The following is a 20083-nucleotide window of genomic DNA, read 5'->3' on the forward strand; positions in this document are numbered from 1 at the left end:
TGCAAATGAGAAAACAAAACCCCAGAGTTGTCCCTCTGTTAAATGGTTTTAGTGTTCCCATCAGGTTACATAATATTTCATACACTGATACTTTTAATTCTTATTTCAGAACAAAGAAGAGAGAATCATAGAATCATTTGACTTTTAAAAAGCTTTGGGAAGGAAAATGTTCCAGATTAGGATATAAGTTCATTAGTCCAAGGTTGAAAGATTCAGTTTAAGTAATGAACGGCAAATCCTTAATAAATCAGAGCCACATGCTTTTACTTGTTCTTTGATCATCTTACTCCAAACTTGTTGATTTTCATCACTGGAAAAACTTAACACTATTAATTCGAATCCCCAAGTAATATTTTGAGCCAGAGCCTCAGTTTATGTTCACGTCTTGAAGGTGTGCTGTTCACGCTAGAAGAAACACTGCTCTTACAAGAGAAATTTTCATCATATGATTACAAAATGCACATTGGTAATACAAGTGTCATTATTCAAAAAGCAAACAAGATGTCTACATTGTACTACAATTTACTTATAACAAAGATATTTCCCTAATTATGTATTACTTAAACAGATTCTTTAAAGATTTTAGGTATTTTGAGCCATAATTTAATCTAATGGGTTTAGTTATAGATGTTAATAAATTCAGATTACTATATCTGTTAATTTTATTGAAAAATCAAGAGAGTTGGTGCTATTTCCTTATGGTAATGGGTCAGTTCGGTAATTTTCTGTCTGGAATAAAAGGGGAAGGGATGAGGTAGCAACAGGGACAGCAAGTCAACAAATAAAGCAGAATCTGCCTGAAAATCATAGAAGGCTGGGGCAAGCAAATACAAGATGGCAATATGAAATAAAGAATATATAATGAAAAAATATAGCTCTTTGGTAAATTTGATTATGTGCATTAAAACATTAATATCCTCTGTGAGTGCTGGTACTATTCACACAGCAAAAAGCTTGGATACAGTTTATTGTCACAAAAGACTGTTCAAAGCTTTCTGTGTTCAGTGAACAAATCATTTCCTCAGAATCATCAAGGAAATTCATTTCAGACTCTTAAGAAGGGCTAAACCATGTTTTTAGTATAATAGAGACCATGCAAACTTGTGTATCACTATTCATTTACTAAAAATATAAAAGTTTGAAGGGCTTCCTTAGGTGATAATTTTAAAACCAAGAAAGCAGAGCAAGAAAGTGAAAGAAAGGGCCAAAAGATAACTTTATATGAAGTTTATTGTATCTGTTACAGTGATACTCTTTTAGCAATCTCTCTCTCTCAATATGAAAGTAAAAAGAAAAGTAACAGAGGAAAAGAAAATAGAAGAAACCAAAGATATTGTATAGATATGGTGACTATGCTTGATGTTTTATCTAATGAATTAACCTTTAGTATTATTTGTTTTAATTCTATTTTCTGCCTTCAGCTGAAAGTTGTGGGCAAGCTTTTCTCAATGCGATTATATTAATACTACTAATGACTGGAGGATGCCAGAACAACACAGGGCCTCATAATTTTGCTCTGATACTGGGTTTTTATGGATATGAACATATGTTTTAGAATTCCAGTTCTGGGAAGAGCTCTTTCCTTTTTCTTTCTAAGGTACTCAGTACAAGAAGTCTTGTTACCGGTGGGGGCACCTGATTGCTATTTTAATATAGCTACTAAAATAGTAATTCTATGTGGTTTATCCTGATTCTTAAAAATCACCTGAAATACCTACCCAAAAGTAATGAATATCTGAGGATTAAATTTTGCACAGCAAATTCCAGCCTCAGTAGGTGGTCAAGGTTTTATACACCTAAAAACAGTATTTAATGACTGAAAAGTTGAGATGTCTTATGTAATGCCTGCTCTGCTAGGTACATTAAAAGTTCCCTTTGATATGTGCAAGACTGGGTGCTGTCAAAATGTCACTGAATTACCGACAATAATTGATATTAATTATAAGTATAGGTTGGGTTTTTTTATTTGTTTGGAAACACATCACTCTAAACCATGTTCTCAAATTGTTTTTTGCAAAATTCATTACCTTGAACAACTTTAAATGAACAGTTCCATACTTCTTAAACATTCATATGTCTCTGTTTTTAATGGAAAATTGTTTGTGGGGTTTTATTCCCCAGTTCAAATCAAACCTAAAAAGAAAATTGGGCTTTGTAATTTTGGTATGCTGATGATGTGCAATGAATTGTGTGCATAAAAATTTTTAGAGGCTTCAAATGCACTAGCCTTCTTTGCACTCCTGCATTAATCATTACCTGAGTCATTTGTCCTTTAAGCTGTGCATACAGATGTGCATGCTATATGATCTCTGGTATCTCAATTATAGCAAGATTTCTTAGTTAGCTACACTATACCATCAAAACCTAATTTGTGTTTCAGAAGAGTGAGGGGTAATTCCATTAGTGTACTTACTCATACCTCTTCAGAGAAAGGAAAATTGTATGGTATTTGTGACCAAGCATGTCTTATGGTTTTAAAACGCAAATCCATATTTTAGTTATGACTTCAACCTTGACCTCAGAGTTAAACCCAGTGTTTTATCCATTTGCTCTCTGAAGCTTGAAACAGGATGCGCATGTGAAATAGGTATTTAGAAGTAGTTTTGCCTGATTTGCATACTGCCATATTTGTAATTATTTTTGTTTGACATGGTACAACTGCAACTAGCATAAAATCAAAGGCAGTAAACCAGTAAATTGTTTTGCTGCTTGCCTGTTAGCAGCATGCTAAGAATGCTAGTGTACGTCACTAGGAAAACTAACAAGAATTTTAAGCTCCAAGCCTAAAAATAAATTTTCTTTATTTCCCCTCCCCCTCTTTTTTGCTTTTTAAATGTAGATACTATATTTCATGCCTTCCTTTTCCTCCTTTGAAATCAGTTTATCCCGTGTAATAAAGTTTGGAAATGGTTTGCTAGCTTGTCAAAAGATTTGTAAGTCACGGATAAAAAATCAAGCTTGTTGACTTCTGCACAATTAACAGAATCACAGATAGACTATTTCTTGGCCTATTTTCTCAGTCCAGGCATCAGTGCATTATCCACATCACAGAATTATCCGTAATTATCCACATTACAGGAATTTTCTCATATTAAAAAGAGGGTCACTAGTCCAAGAAAGGTAAAGTTGCTCCAGGAAAATAACTTTTTGTTTTTAATGGTTCTTCAACAACGACTCCCAAGATTATTAGAAAAAGTAGTTTCTTTCAGTATTTTGAAATACTTATGTATCATTGTAGTCCTGGAGAAACTCTCATAATGGAGTATTTTGGTCTTTTTATTGTACATTTTAATTTTTAAGCTGCTTGTCCAAAATTAATACAAAAAGTAAAAAATCCTTGTTCCAACATGCATGAATAGGCTTTTGTGCAGAAGGATGTTAACATTCAGGGAATTTTACTTACTATTCCTTTTTATTTTAATATATACTTCCCCAGTGAGATAAAGTTCCTACTGTTAACACTGTAACACTGTCTTAGCTTCACTGCACACAGTTTTTATTGTGCTGGGTAAGCACGCCAATCTCTTTTTAGATCAGATTTTTAGAAATTATTTTTACCTCTTTTTTCAACTGTGGTAGATTAGCTAGGGTAAACCTTCAGAAGGGAGAAAGCAAAGAAGATTTTTCATTGTTCCTAATAATGGAGGGCAACAAACTTGGGACCATCTTCAGAAGAATTTGATAGGTGCTGATACAAGTTTCCACTTCATATAACAACTCTGTTGCTAACAACTGCTATTGGGCTCCTTAGGTCACTATTTTTCTTAAGCAAGATAATACATTTCAAACAGTAGCAATTGTTTGCATTAAAAATAGGGCAGAGTTACAGAGAAGAGCAAGACTAAATTCTCAGGCCCTCAGACTTTTAATATTAAGCCTGTCTTTCCTAGTGAAGATGAAAAATACGATTCAAGTTGAGGGCAAACTAAATTATATTCAAGATTAGCACAGTTCTTAAATTATAAGAGTTGACACGTCCATCCAACCCATGTCATTTAAGCACAATAATGTAATATGTACTTAATGAGAGGTTTAATCAGAAATTTAAAAAACCTTCTGTTTTCCCAGTTCAAGATGTTTATTTATACTGAACAACAGAAAAGATTGACTATAAGCTAGAATGTGACCAAAAAACTCTGAATATTATCTCTTGCCATATTGCTAAGGAAAACACTTTTTGAAGAGACAGTTGAACAGATTCTGTTTTAAGCCAAGTTGGGAGTTAAAATTATTACACATTTTTACTAACATTGCTAGTATTTGGTTTTTACTATCTCTTCCTTGGATTAACTTGAATGTGTTGCATTTAAAATGCAAATAGAGGTCTATATCAACAGTCTACAATTCCTGGTGAAACAGTAACCATTTAAGTTTATGGTGGTTTTGACATAGCTCCCATCTTCTGTCACCGGAACTCCATCTCGTTTTCAGTGTCAAGCAGTATGTGTGTTATCCCAAAACTACTTCTTTATTATTATTATTTTATTTTTTTATTTGACTGGTAAGAGTCTGTGTGATTTAGCTGCCTCTTTGATCGAAAAATTGAAAACTACAAGTCCATTTCTGCGGAAGAGTTGGTGAAAATGTTACCGTGGGATTCCATATTTTATTGTCATTTATTGATGGGTAAATTACCAATTTATTCATTGGTGAAGTAAGACAAGTATGTTGTTAATTTATTTCTATGTCAGTTTAAGAGGCATTGATCTAACTTTTTTATTTTTTAATAACCAAAGATGAAGGGATGATTTCACACATACAGGAGCACATACCTGTGGAACTGCACATAAGTGTAACTACTGGCCTAGTTTCAAGACAATCATATTACAAAAATAACATGGAGCACATGCATTTACCTAGCGCTTAAAGTGGGGTGCTAAAGGACATATTTTCCATGTTGTAGAAATTTCACAATTTATCAGTTAATTAATAAAATAAATCAATTATTTTCAGTCCAAAATGGAAGAAAATGAAGCAGTTCCAAAATTTCACATGAAAAATAATTTGAAAATAATCACGTTTGGTTCTGATAGGATGAAACTTTCTACTTAGATTTTTATCCAAAAATACAATTTCTGACAATATTTAAAAAATGAAGTAAATTACTTCAAAGCAACCATTGGAACATTCAATCCATTTGGTTTTTAAATGAAAATGTCTTTAACTTTTGATGATTAGATATCTTCAACTGCACCACAAAGTTTAGTGGTAATGAACGCAACTGAGAATATCTACCCCAAATATATTAACATGGCCTACAGTGACCTTTCCAAAATAAAAATAAAGAAGAAAAATGGGGGAATAAATGTACTGATATTGACTATGATATATAAAAGAAGAATAAAATTATTTTGATCTTGCTACCAAGGAAAAGAGAAATCAGGATTTCTGATCACTGGAAATACAGGAGAATCCATTATAATGATCCTCATCAATTAATTCAACATCTTGATCAAGGGAGAGTGAGAGCAGTTGTATGCAAGGTCACATTTTGTATTTTGTCATTGACTTCTGTCTAATCTCCTCTGACCATAACCCAAATGCTTGTCATTCAGCAGCCTATGTTCTTAAAATCCTGATTCTGTAGGAAGAGGCTGATATATACCTGTGCATCAGGTATTGCTAGTGGTACCTTTGGAAATAGCTAAATTTATCATGTGATTTACTATGCTAGGAAAGGAAACTACCATTTAGAAAGAAGACATTACCTTCTTTCTTGCATTTGAATCTTATTTGATGTTTCATGCCATTTAGTGATGATTTAATGCCATTCCACCAATTACTAGCAAGTTCTGCCATCAGATCAGCTGTACTTCATGATCAAAACTATTGAAGTTTGCCAGAGAATCTAACAGCACCAGCTCAGACAATTGACCTTTGTATATAGATTTCAAGAAATCACAGAATCATAGAATATCTCAAGTTAAAAGGGATCCATAAGAATCATTCAGTCCAACTCCTTGCTCCTCGCGGGACTTACTAAAACTAAATCATATGACTCAAAGCCTTGTCCAGATGCTCCTTGAACTCTGACAGTGTTGGTGCCATGATCATTGCCCAAGGCAACCTGTTCCAGTGACCAAACACCCTCTCAGTGAAGAATCTTTTCCTAATGTCCAATCCAAACTGCCAAACTATCTGCTTTGACACCTCTTCTGTTTCTATGTCAAACCTGGGTCTGAAGCTGGGCTGGTAGGGACTTTTGTTGTGAACCAGATGATGTGGTAGTTGAAGGGCTGGAGAGCACTGAGGATTTCTTCTCAGGTAAACTAGCCCATTGTGTCAGTCTGAAGTTATGTAGGATCTCTGCAAGAAAACAGTTAATGATTTCTCCCAAATGTGCAACAGTATTCGCTCTTAATAGATATATACTCTTTTATCAAAGCTGGTTTTGCTGCATGTAGTGACAACTACAAATTTACCCTTGCCTCTTCTTCACTGTGTTATGAGGAAAGATCTCTTTTCAGTGACTCTTTGAGCATAGCTTATTTATTTACCCAGATGGAACTACTTTTGTTACCAGTTTACTGCCCTTTTATAAGGCTTTGATGCTGTAGAATCTACATTTTAATAAACAAGCAATTGGTTGGGAAAAGGTAAGAAACTGACTTTAAATTTTGTCTGATTTCTCTCTGGAAACATTCAGAAAATCATTTGATTATAGACCTATCAGGTATTTCTGCGTTTTCTTCCTGTATGTTTTCTATAGTTCACAGTTCATTTCTTAAATATCTTTCCCTTTGTAATATTCTCCTTGATTGGAGCATTTTTTGGAATTTGGAATCATGTCTGTGGCTCCACTTCCCTCAAAATTTGAGGAATCTGCTATAATAAATTACTCAATGTCTATCTATTTTGGGTTAGAACTGCAATACTGACACAACTTACCATCTTTCCCCAATTTTCCTTTATTTTCTTAAGATTAATGGAACATCTCTAAGACTTTTATATCAACACCAGAGAGCACCAGAGAAAGAAACTGTCTTAATACTGTGGTTCTCACATTCTTCTGTAAAATATTTGTCTAATAAAACAAAATAATCTCCCTGAAGTTTACAGGTGATATAATATTTCTTTTATTTGCTACACATTTTTCTCTGCTGACCACTGCATGTTCACTGACCACTGATGTACTTAGAGGCTGTTATTCTGTGTAGCTCTTCCAGCTGATCTGCCTGGCACTAGGCTACCATATTGTTATACCATTAGGAATCCTATTTCTTTGCGTCCTTGCTAGTATGCATTCAGTCTTTTTTTCATTATGCTGAACCTAAAGAATGCATTGAGGTAATCTAAAAGAAAGAACCCCCCCCAAATATTCTTCAGATGTTGGAACAGGCACCCCAAGGTGCTGTTGATCGTCTCTATTGCTGGAGTACACTGCTAGCCCACTTTCAGCTCACTGGCTTATTTTAACATTGAAAGAAAAAAAATCAAATTATTATAAAAATGTGTTGAATAGTGTAATTCAGTGTATTGTTGAAATTCAGTAGTAACAAAGAAGATCAAGATTATTTGTGTCCATTTGACTGTATGTGTGCCTGATCATGTTGCCCTGTTTAGAAATTACAAATAGATACAATAATATTATGAAATGGTCCATCTGCCTGAAGGACAATAACTTATGATCTTCTATTCTGGAAATTCTGAAGTTATTCTGCCCCTTTAAATAGGAAGACTGTTGAATGCTACATGAATTGCAATCATTAAATATCAGCTCAGTCTGGAAGATTTTAAAGGCAGTATATCAAAATAAATATACCCTAAAACCGCACTTTGAAAGGTACTTCTTAATGTCCTTCAGGTTAGCCAGGGTATGAAAAAAATGGACTTATGCTGAAAACAGTTTGGATATTCTTGTCTCAACCAAAATATGAAAAAAAAAATATGTAAGTAAGTAAGTATGAAAAAAATAAGTAGGTAAAAACATGAAATAAACACTGTTTTAATGATCTTGGTACTGTCAGAACTCAATTTACTTTCCAACTTTTAACACTACATGGAAACTGGGAGCATTATTTAACTCCAAGAACAACAGTCAATGCTACCATAAAGTGTTCTAATGTGAGTGACAATAAGATGAAAGTGCATTTGAAAACAGTTCTCATTTTAGATCACTTTCTAATGAGTGAGAACTGAGAGCTTTCCAATTTTATATTTCTTCTGTGTATACATGTAAATATTGTGTGTATTTGGATGTGTATGTGATTCATTGTGTGCTGGCTGTTCATTCTTTTCATAATTTTAACCAAAAGGTACAGTGGAAAGGATTAGTGTAAATAAAAATGTACATAAGATTCCTGAAATGAACAGAAAAAAATTAACATTTTCATTTTTGTAAAGAAACCTCTTTTCCTCAGTGTGCTTATGGGTTAATGCAGAGGGTTATTGCCTAACAACCACACAGCAGTCAAATCTCATCACCTTCAGCAGGAATAATTTATGGTTTAATCTTACATGCAGGCGTATTAAATTAGTATTACTCATCAGAACTCACTTATTAATAAAACAAGCTGAATTAGCCACCAGAGAATCATATTTGGAAATTCAATGACAATTTTACATTTTTAATAAAGGCTCAGAAATATTATTGCAGAGCAGGTGGTACGAAGAAATGTGGTCAAATTTGACATTCATTAATAATTGAAGTGTGGAACGTGACAGAGGTGAAAATTGATATTGATTTTTCCCCTCTAATATTTGGATGAGTTCTGAAAAGTAAATAAAATGAGATAACAAGACATATCAAGTCACCCTGATTTCTTTGATCACCCCTCCCTGTATGCACACATATATATCACTATTTTCCCTATCATGTTTTTGAATAATTCAACACCCATAGTCTTTCCAGTTCAATGCATTATAAAACACACTCAAGCTGAGTTTCAATCATATTAGACTGAAAGCTGAATTTTTTATGAAGGATTATTTAAAACAAAATGTGTCTTGGGCCCTACAGTCTCTGAAACCAAACAATTCTGAGAGTTCAGTGGAGAAATGTCAACACTGTGGAGAATTTTTCGATTCAAAAAATTAAAGGAATCCTGTTTGATGTATATTAACCATATCAATATTAACAACCTTCTGCTGGATTTCAGAAGTGATATGAGAGTGGCAGTATTATCAGGCTTGTATTTTTAACTAGTTGTGAAAGCCCTGAAATGCTTGTACTCACACTGAACTTGACCTGCCTTTGGGACAGCTCCAGCAGCACTCCTACTGATTTCAGTAATGCCCATCTGCAGGCTTAGCTGACGTTAGTGTCTTTAGCCCCACTGAACTCCAAGCATGCAAGGAGAGCCACCAGCCTCTGATGACCAAACTGCAGTATCTTCATTGGGTATTTTCTGCAGGATTTGCACAGCTATTAGAAGCCTATAGGATACACCATCATGCAAGTTTGTTTCAGCAGTTCCCACCTCTTTCAGTTCTCACATTGAGTAGCCTTGTGGTCAGGATCTTCTTTACAAGGCATATCTTGGTTTACATTCTTCATCTCCTTGAATGACTGAATTGCCCTTTCTTGGCCCAGTGCTGGTGATAGAAATAGGGAAAACTCACTGAAAATTAGCTGGAGCCTTCCATTCCTATGCGGTTACAAAAGTAAATTTCTTGCTTCTGGAGGAAACTATCTCCTCACACATTCTGGATATGGGTGCAAAAGTCATGGAGAAAATAAAGGAAAAAAATCACTTTCTCTAATATTCTCTGTAGAGGACTTCAACCTCAGCCTATCTGTCTTCCATTTGAAACTTTAACATAACCACATATATATCCACACTTCAGGTTCTTTGCAATATCACCTTCCTTCTTTCTGTCTCCTAAAAGCTTGTCTAGAACTGCAAGAAAGTCCTGTTCCCATGGTCTTTGTTATGGTCATTTTCTGGATTACATGCTATACAACTTATCTAGACAATCAGCCCACAGATAATTGTTCGATAGATTTAACAATCTTCTCAGAAGAATTAGATCTCTAGAGTTAATCTATGGGATAGGAGGAGATCAAGGAGTCTTCTCTTACATTGTCTGTAAAAAAAAACAAAGGCAGCTATAAAAATGCCAAAGCAGCAGAGCCTTCAGGAAAAAATAAAAACAATCAGGAGTTAAGAAGAAGGGAGGAAGCAGAGAAGTTCAAAAGCAGGAGGAAGAAAGTGTGTCAACTCATTAGCTTTCTCTCTCTTTTTTTTTTTTTAAGGATGCTTTCATGTTTTGAGATGAGCATCTCTGCTCCAAGATATTGAGCACAAATAATATTGATTGACTCCAGTTATTTTATGCTCTCATGCCTTCTGTCTACTGTACACTGTTTGCAGGTTCCGTTGACTGTTAGCAGAGCAAATGGATGATGCTCTAGGTCTCATTTTGTAAGAATGAATTTATATTGACTTCAATAGCCAGAATTAATGAAATCTAGTCAATAACTGAAAAGGTATTCCACAAGGTATTTTGCTTTAATTAGTGAGAAATATTGCAGAAAATATGAAACAGCTGAGATTTTTAAATATAACAATGTATTATTCTCCATTCATATCTGTCATATATTAATGTTGGAAACATAACTCCAAATTGTGAGTTGTGAATTATTTGGAATTTGAGTCCCATACCTTGGTGTTTGGTTATTTTTTAATTATGTGTAGGTTTTCATCTGACAAAAAATAATTTAAAAATATTATTTTTATTAAAATAAGACAATCGCTGAACCAGCAACAACAAGCAGACAAATGCAACTTGTGCTTTTGGAGGATCTGTTTGTTCTGTGCTCTTCTTCTGAGGGAAAACGTGTCAACAGTTTAGGTATGTGAGTCATAGAATCATAGAACCATAGAATGCCCTGAGCTGGAAGGGACCTACAAGGATCATCGAGTCCTGCTCCTGCCCCTGCACAGGACAACCCCAAAATTCACACCATGTGTCTGAAGGTATTGTACAAGAGTTTCTTGAATATTGTCAGGCTTGGCGCCATGGCCACCTCCCTGGGGAGCCTGTTCCAGTGCTCCACCATCCTCCAGCTGAAAGACCTTTTCGTAATATCCAGCCTAACCCTCCCCCAGCGCATCTTCCTGCCATTCCCTCAGGTCCTGTCATTGCTCACCAGCGAGAAGAGACCAGTGCCTGCCCCTCCTCCTCCCTTTGTGAGGAAGCTGCAGACCACGATGAGGTCTCCCCTCAGACTCATCTTCTCCAGGCTAAACAGATCAAGTACCTTTAGCTGCTCCTTATATGGCTTCCCCTCTAAACCCTTCACCAACTTCGTGGCCCTCCTCTGGACACTCTCTAGTAGCTTTATATCCCTAATGTACTGCGGCACCCACAACTGCACACAGCACTCGAGGTGAGGCCGCACCAGCGCAGAGCAGAGCGGGACAATCCCCTCCCGCGCCTGGCTGCAATGCAGCGCTTGATGCGCCCCAGGACACGGCTGGCCCTCTTGGCTGCCAGGGCAAGCTGTTGGCTCACGTTCAACTTGCTGTCAACCAGAACCCCCAGGTCCCTCTCTGCAGAGCTGCTCTCCAGCCTCTCGTTCCCCAGTCTGCATGTATATCCATGGTTGCCATGCCCCAGATAAAATATCCAGCACGTGCCCTTGTTAAACTTCATATGGTTGGTAATTGCCCATCTCTCTAATTTGTCAGGATCTCTCTGCAGGGCCTCTGTGCCCTTGAGAGTGTCAACAGCTCCTCCCAGTTTTGTGCTGTCAGCTGACTTAATTAGTATTCTAAAAGAATACTGCCCTGCATCCAAATTATTTATGAAGAGATTAAAGAGTACTGGCCCTAAGAATGATCCCTGTGGAACCCCGCTAGTGACTGGCCACCAGCCCGATGTAACCCCATTTATTGTAACACTTTGAGCCCAACCATCAGTCAATTGCTCACACATTACATTATCTGTTTATCCAGCTGTGTGCTGGACATTTTGTCCAGGAAGATACTGTGAGAGACAGTATCAAAAGCTTCACTGAAATCTAAAAAGATTACCTTGGCTGGCTTCCCTTGGTCAACTAGGTCAGTAACCTTGTCATAGAAGGAAATTAAGTTTGTTAAGCAGGACTTTCCCCTCATGAACCTGTGCTGGCTGGGACCAATGACTGCATTGTCTTTCAGGTGTTTTCCAAAAGCTCCCAGAATAATCTCCATAATTTTGCCAGGCACAGAAGTGAGACCGATAGGCCTGTAGTTACTGGGGTCATCCCTGTTGCTCTTCTTGAAGACTGGGACAACATTTGCCAGCTTCCAGTCAACTGGGATCTCTCCAGATTCCCAAGACCATTGAAAAATTATGGAGAGGTGTCTTGCTACAACATCAGCCAGCTCTTTAAATACCCTCAGATGAATCTTGTCAGGCCACATCAGCTTATAGGGATCCAGCTGAGGCAGCAAGCCCTGCAGTAGTTTGGGGTTGATTGAGAGTTTATTGTTCCCACAATCACAGTTCTCTAGCCCAGGGCTGCGGGGTTCCCTGAGCCCATCATCAGTGTTGAAGACCAAGGCAAAGAAAGCATTAAACACCTCTGCCTTGTCTGCGTCCCTGTTTGTGAGGTGGCCATTCTCTTCGAGCAATGGGCATATGTTACCCCTGGCTTACCTTTTGCCATTAACGTATTTTAAAAACCCTTCTTATTTTCCCTCACAGTTCTGGCCAGCTTCAACTCTAATTGAGCTTTGGCCACACTTATTTCCACCCTGCAGTGCTGAACAGCATCCTTGTAGTCCTCCCATGTGTCCTGACCTTGCTTCAACTGGCCATATACTTCCTTTTTTCTCCTTATTTCTAGAAGAAGATTCCTGCTTAGCCAAGCCAGCCTTCTGCCTCACCTGAGTGACTTCATACACTTTGGAATTGACTGCTGCTGTGCTGCTAGGAGGTGGTACTTACTTAAAAAGTGACCAGAACTGATGGACCCCAGCATATTTGAAAGCTTTTTCCCAGTGGACCTTACTAAGTCGTTCTCTGAGCAACCTGAAGTCTGCTCTCCTCATATCCAGAGTTGAGGTCTTGCTGGCAGTTTTCTTCCTGTTAGCATAGATTTTTAGACTTGACTGCTTCATGGTCACTGTGGCCAAGGCAGCCACCAATTGCCACTTCACCCATGAGACCCTCTCTGTTAAGAAACATATCAAGGAAGGCACCTTTTCTGGTTGGTTCCCTTAGTACCTGTACCAAGAAGTTATCATCCAGATGGTTTAGGAATCTTCTAGACCTGTTTGTCCCAGCTGTGTGGTATTCCCAGTTGGCATCTGGCATGTTGAAGTCTGCCATAAGGACAGGGGTCGACGACCTAAAGGCATCCCTTAGTTCTTTAAAAAATGACTCATCGGTGTCATCTTTCTGGATGGGTGGTCTGTAGTAGACTCCCACAACAACAAACACTTTGCTTATCTGTCCCTTAATCCTTACCCAGAAGGTCTCAGCTGTGCCATCACCAACTGCAAACTCCATGCATTCCAGCTCCTCCACTGCATACAATGCCACACACCCCCCAACCTTGCCTGCCCTGACTACCCCTCCTGAAAGGCCTGTAACTATCCATCATGGACCACCAGTTGCAGGACTCATTCCACCAGGTTCCTCTTATGCCAATGATGTCATATCTCTGCAACTGAGCCAAGACTTCCAGCTCCTCTTCGTGTTTCCTCATGCTGCACACATTTGTGTAGAAACACTTCAAGTGAGCATTGTGCCCACCACCATATGTAGCAGTCTGAAGATTCTGACTAACACACAGCACCTTGAACTTTTGCATGTCTTCCTGTTGCCCATCGTTGACTAGATCTGTCAATCAGCCCTGCTAGCTCTTGAGCAAAAATCCTTTTCCCGTTCTGAGAAAGTTGCATCCCATCGCATGTCAGCAGACCTGGTGTTGAATAGACAATCCCATGATCAAAAATGCCGAAGTTCCTCCAATGACACCAGCTTCAGAGCCACACGTTGATCAGCTGGGCCTGCCTGTTCCATTCAATATTCTTCCCTGCTCCTGAAAGGTTCAATGAAAATACTTCTTGAGCACCTGATCCTTCAACTATCCGCCCCAAGGCTCTGAAATCCCTTTTGGTAGCCTTCGGACTTCTCCTTGTTACCTCTTCTCTGCTGACATGAAGAACTAATAGTGGGTAATAGTCTGAGGAGCTCCCTACCAAACTAGGGAGTTTCCTAGTGATACCCCTTACCCTGGCCCCAGGGAGGCAGCAGACTTCCCTGTGAGTTGGGTCCAGTCTGCATATAGGACCCTCCATTTCCCTCAGAAAGGAGTCACCTATGACCGCTACCCTTTTCTTTTTCTTAACATGAGTTAAGAAAACATGTGGTTCTTAGAAAAGTTAGGAAGAAAATTCCATTTATGGAAAACACTTTCACCCCTGTTACAACATTTTCCTTTCCTTTGACAAGATTCTTAATACAAATATGAAAACCATAGGAAACCTTATATTTCTGCAGTCTGCTTTGCTGTGATGTTAAGTGTTTTGTCCTTATCCTGGATATAACATTAATTTTGCCCATCATTACACTACATATATTACATATATAATCACAAACAAATTTAGAGAGTTTTATGCAAGACAGACATAGAAAAACTGTGGGAAACTTCTCAATATTTCAAGCAACTATCTCCCATCAAAAGTCCATAGTAGATAGCTATCTCTCTTAGAGTCTGATAAATTCTCCCTTTTCGCTTGGGAAAATATGTATATCTTACCTTCACTACCATTAACACTGAGACAGGGATCATGCTCTGAGTGATAAGATGTTTTTCTGAAAACATGACGTCTGTAACTCTTCTCTCCTTGCTGAAGAGTTGCTTATGAACTGCCAAAAATTGCCAGCTTGTGTCTGTACCAGCCCACTGAACCTGAACTTCCAACTAATGTCTCAGGCTATAGTTTGTTTGAAACTCCTAGGAACCGAGTCATAAAGCTCATGGACAAAGATTTTGTGCAATGAACCCTGGAAAGATCCCTCTACCTTATTTGAAAACTTGAATTCAGACTACCCACTGTAGATGCACTTAATTTCTTCTGCCTGGCTGTGCTTAATTTATTCACCTGTGTTTAAAAATTACTGTTCTTAGGAGTTAACATACTATCCAAAGGGAGATGAAAACCTGACAGGTTTCTGGAAACCTGTCATTTATATAAAAAGTTACTCTTCCCTCGTAAACCTAGGAACTGACCCTTATTTCTTTATTACAAGGAGACTACTTGATTAAAGAATCGAGTTACTCAGCTGTTATGAAGATTTTAGAAATATTTCCTTTCTTATTTTAACAATTGAATGAAAGACGTGGATACTTGCTAGGAAGGCATTCTGTGATGTATATATAGCTATATAACTCCTCATGTGCTACAAATCTCACTTTACTGCTGATATCATTCTACTGATTCCTCCACTACTGAGACAGAAAAATGGACAGCAGGTTTGTGGTTCTGTAACCAAAAGACAGCTCAGAGTTTTGTCACATATGACAGAATATAAGTAAACAGTAACTGAAATTTCCATTGCCAGGCAGAGCTATGCCACATATTGTGGAAAATAATGCTTACTGATTATAATTCTTCTGGATCCAGAGCCCATACTGCCTATTACTAAGGACCATGGAGGCATGAACATGAACCACAGTGCACTGGCTATTAGGCAGATCATGCTGTCAATCAGCCTCTAAGGATCTTAGGAATGGCTTTCTGTGGTCGCTGAACATATTCATTTGAGTTTGTGAGAGAGCTGGTGTGAGCCACCTCTTTTGTTCAGTATTTGAGGAGACATTGTGTATTTCTTTGTGCTAGACATGAGGTTAATGCCAAATTTTGGGCACATATTCTGGAAAGAAAATACAAAATTGCCAGAGAATGAATAATCAGACAGATTATTAACTCTACAGGAGCCAAGAAATCAAACCCTTTAGGAGCGTTTCAGGCAAAAATTGTAGAAAATGTATTTTGATTAAATGAGTGGCCAAATACAAAATGTGTTTGGAACCACTTGGTGATCATTGAACACATATGAAATCCAGAAATGCAGGTTTCTTTCCTGAGTTCAGATTTTTTTTCTTTAGGATAAAGAGAAAAAAAACATCCACACTATTTACAAAGGGGCAAAGTATTACATTGGTTGGTTTTAAAAATATGTTTTAGTGACATGCAGTTCACCATTTAGCTGAAAAATATTGTATTGCAAGGAAAGAAGGAGGTGGCATTATCACCTGGCATGGGGATAAATGATCATTTAATGAAGTCTGGAGTAACTTGGTGGTAATAGACAAGGCACAGTCTTTGAAATTTTAGTACCATGCTACTTGGAAACAAAGATTGATTCATTGTTTATAATTTGGCACAGGTGCCATACAAAACTGCCAACAAAAATGTATATCATTATAAAAATAGAAGTTGAAAATACATTGCAGTGTTCTTTCATGTTGCTGTTTGTCTGTAGTCCTGCCTACTTCTGATTGCTCTCCTTAAAAAACGAAAAGTATTCCTCTTTATTTAGAAGAAGAAATTTTAAAAGAGACCATGAATTGCAATCCAAAAGGTGCTTTTTACAAATGTCATCTTGAAAATATTTTCTGGAAAACAATGAGCTAAAGTTCTGATCCCAAAATACCTCCACATAGTAAGATCTCTGCGTTTCCTTTGGGGAGAAAAATGTCAATATTTTTTCCACCTGGGAATAGATTATGCCTCTAGGAAGAACAAATAATGTGAGTACAGAAACAATCTATAGCTCTTTACACAATGTTTAGACTGCCTCATAACCTAAAACTGTCATAGCAAGAAACAGTCATTTTACATAGCAATCAGAACACGGTACAGATCTTACAGATCTTTTTTTTAATAAAGAAAAACTAGTTAGAATGTAACAGCCTCTAAAATACTCAAAATAAAGATACAAAATCATACATGCACTCCCAGTGCCCCTAAACATTTTTATGATTCCTGTGAGAGCAGTAACTTCATTTTGATTTTCCAATGTTTAACATGGTTAGCTCATACCAAAAAGTAGACTTTCTTTGCATAGTCAAAGCTGCTAATTGTTGATTTGTAGACAAACATGTTGCGGTAATGATGGTAGTAGCTCTGCTTGCTTTTTGTGTATATGAATAGCAAGGGCTGCAGCGACCTCTACCCTGGGCAGTATCACTTTCTGTCAGTTTCTCTTTCCTGTTTTTCCAATTGCAAGTTATTTTTATTATAAGATTTATATATACATATATATATATGAGTGATATCTGAAAGTTAATTAGAGTTACAAAATGTATAGGCATAAAAAAGTGTTAAGTAGTGACCCCAGTTTGAAGAGACATTTCTAAGGGATGTAAGAGGCAAAGTGTACAACAAAGCTGACAAGGCTTCATGAACTGTACTTACTCACTAGTACTTTTTGTTGTCTGGAACAATCCAAGTGGCAGAGGAGCAGGCCTTGAGGAATTACCCATCCTGTAATAAATACTTCGTTCTCCTTGTAAACAGCCAGACACAGGGAGCAGCATTGTATCATGGGGCAGAAAAGTGTGGGCTTTGAAATAACTGCCAGTATCCTGGATACAAAAATGAGATTGCTAATTTGCATATGTGGACATACTTTGCATAAAAATGGAAATAACTGAGAGATGGACAGGGGGAAAAATAGGAGAAAATGTGCTATCCACTCATTTATATTATCTTCGAGAGGGCAAGGCCCTTTCTCACAACAGTTCATAATTTTGTTCCACCTCAGTACATTCCTAGTCTTGCTCTCCCTGAATGAATTGATTTTAATTCTCCATTGTGTTTCAAGTCAATCAATCTCTTCTTTTCATCCATTTTTACACAAAACTACCGCTACTGGTTCAGACCAAAGGTCTATCTACTTTAGCGTCCTGCTCCTGACAGGAGGCCTAGAGAGGAGTATAGATGCAGGGCAAGCTCACAGTGACACTTGCCTAGTGTCTCCTTTCTTCTGGGAATTTATGATGCAGAGACCTGAATTAGAGGTGGCATATTTACATGCACTTGTGCTCAATACACTTTTCTTCCAGGAGTTTTTCTGTTCATTTTCTGATCCCAAACAGACACCTAGCATTGACAACATCCTGTGCCAAGGAAAACCACAGACAAAATAATGGAATTCTGAAGACCTGTCCTTCTATGCATGGAACAGTATTGTGTACCTCCCCTGTTCTTCCTCCTCACTTGTGGAAAATAGATGCAAGATAGCTCTTCTGCCAGTACCTCAGAATAAGAGCTAACTCACAAATCAGCAAAGAACACTTCACAATGTGTCTGTGACCTAGGCAGTGAACTGCAGTTCACAAAAGAGGAGTTGCCTGTCTTCATGACTAGAAGTACCTGCATGCGTGGGGTTGGGAGCCTCTCCTCTGGTTGTCTCACATGTAAAATGGGAGTAATAACTCCTTTTTTCCTGACAGGACTTTTGTGTGCACGAATGCATCCAAGAATACCATCTACCTAGCCACTATGTTTATATTACTGTAATTAAGAAAAGCAGTTTTGCCAAAATCCCACCATTTCCACTGGAAATTTTGTCAAAGAAGAAAGATGATACACAGATAATAAGACACATCAAATTAAAAGTAACACAAAAATATACTGTTAAAGTTCGGGTAACAAATGGCTTTTGGGTGTTTCTTTGTTTTAATTAGTACGTTTGTTTGTCTTAAATCCACAATACCTAGTCTAATAATCATATCCATTTGCAGGGCTATATGTTGTGCTCATTTTGGCTGGGATAGAGTTAATTTTCTTCACTGTAGCTGGTATAGTGTGTTTTAGATTACCTTTGAGAATAGTGTTGGTGGGACATTGATGTTTTAGTTGTTGTTAAGTAGCGGCTAAGTGTCCCTAAGTACTGCCTCTACTAATCAAAGACTCTTTCAGCTTTCCATGCTCTGCTAGGGGCACAAGAAGCTGGGAGGGGAGCGGGCACAGCCAAGGCAGCTGACCTAAAATGACCAAAGGGATATTCCAGACCTTATGATATGATCAGTCTGTGAAGCTGGGGGAAAGAGAAGGAAAGGGGCATGTTCAGAGTTATGGCGTTTGTCCTCCCAAGTAACCATTACGCATGATGGAGCCCTGCTTTCCTGGAGATGGCCGAACACCTGCCTGCCCATGGGAAGTCGTGAATGAATTCCTTGTTTTGCTTTGCTTGCACGTGGAGCTTTTTCTTTTCCTTTCATTATATTATTATTGTATTATTATTATTACTTTTACTGTTTTGCTTTACCTATTAAACTGTCTTTAACTCAACCCACAAGTTTCCTCACTTTTGTCTTTCTGATTCTCTCCCCCATCTGGCCGGGGGGGTGTGAGTGAGCAGCTGGGTGGTGGTTAGTTGCCAGCTGGAGCTAAACCATGGCAGTGTGAAAATAATGGTCATGTCATGACAATATACTCCTGGAATTTATATGAAAATATACACAGCACATCTTTTCTGCATAAATTCTTATTCTCTATAATTTATGAGATGCTGTATGGCCTGTTGTAAGATCATATATTATGAACAGTGAGACATCTTTTTTACTTTAAATAAGCACTTGCTTACTTGCCATACTCCAAATTCTTTCTTGCCCCACACATGGTTTGCTATGCCACTGCAGTTGGTTAAAAATACAATTGGATTTATTCTATATTGTCCCTACTTCCACCTCTTGTCCAAATAAAAGAAAAGAAAATATACATGTCTATAAATTTACCCTTACACTGTTATATATGCACCACGTACCTCTTTAATAACCATTAGAGATAAAACACCTCTTCACTTGCTTTGGAATTTCTCACTTTTCAATGTAGGGCTAACAGACCTCTTCACTGTTATATAGCTGAAGGTATTCTTTCAGTACTGCTCCCCAGTAAAGACTTCTTTCAACACATCAATGGTCCTCCGAGTGTTGTTTCCATTCACCTGATGGATATGAGGTGACTTTTCCTGTCTTTCTCCAAATTAGGCTTGCTCATTATTTTCCTCCTCTTCTTTGGTCCACTGAGTGGAATAAAAACATTCTTGTCTGTGCTGGTTTTGCTGAGAAGGGGTTAATTCTCCTCACTGTGGGGGTCGGCTACCTTTCCAGCTTCCTGCTCTCTGCCGCGTG

The sequence above is a fragment of the Phalacrocorax aristotelis genome, chromosome Z (genome assembly GCF_949628215.1).
Source record: "Phalacrocorax aristotelis chromosome Z, bGulAri2.1, whole genome shotgun sequence".
NCBI classification, from domain to species: domain Eukaryota; kingdom Metazoa; phylum Chordata; class Aves; order Suliformes; family Phalacrocoracidae; genus Phalacrocorax; species Phalacrocorax aristotelis.